This window comes from Carlito syrichta, unplaced genomic scaffold (genome assembly GCF_000164805.1).
Source record: "Carlito syrichta isolate Samal-C Ts95f unplaced genomic scaffold, Tarsius_syrichta-2.0.1 Scaffold135577, whole genome shotgun sequence".
Lineage (NCBI taxonomy): Eukaryota > Metazoa > Chordata > Mammalia > Primates > Tarsiidae > Carlito > Carlito syrichta.
Genome location: NW_007079673.1, coordinates 4,651 through 5,137, shown reverse-complemented (window position 1 = coordinate 5,137; position 487 = coordinate 4,651).

The window sequence follows — 487 nt, the reverse complement described above, 5'->3', positions numbered from 1 at the left end:
AACGGGGGGCGTCGCGGGCCACGCGGAGGAGGCCGACGGAGCCTCCACGCGGGAAGGGAGGCGAGAGGCAACCGAGGCCGAGGACCGGCGAGGACCTCGAGGCGGGAAGAGCTTGCGGGAGGAGGACGGCGGGGGGCCGGAGCCAACCCCGAGTGGAGGTGGGGGAAGGTGAGGCCGCGGAGGAGGCCTGGCATCGTCCCCTTGACACCCAGGTCTGCGAGGTGGCACCTCGTGCGCAGCTTGCCTCCTCCAGGAAGCCCTCCTTCTGCGCTGCCTCATCTTCCTCTAGCCCGGCCTTGGTCCACGGACCTGGAAGATCCAGCTCTGTCGCCCCCGGGCTGGGGATGATCGGGCGGGGACACAGAGGCACACCCAGAAGCAAAGGGATGGGGGCTGCCAAAACGTCTGCTTCTCGTGGGAAACCTTGGGGGGGCCAACAGGGACACTTCTGGCTTCCATGACTGCCACGCCCCGGGCGGCAGCCGGC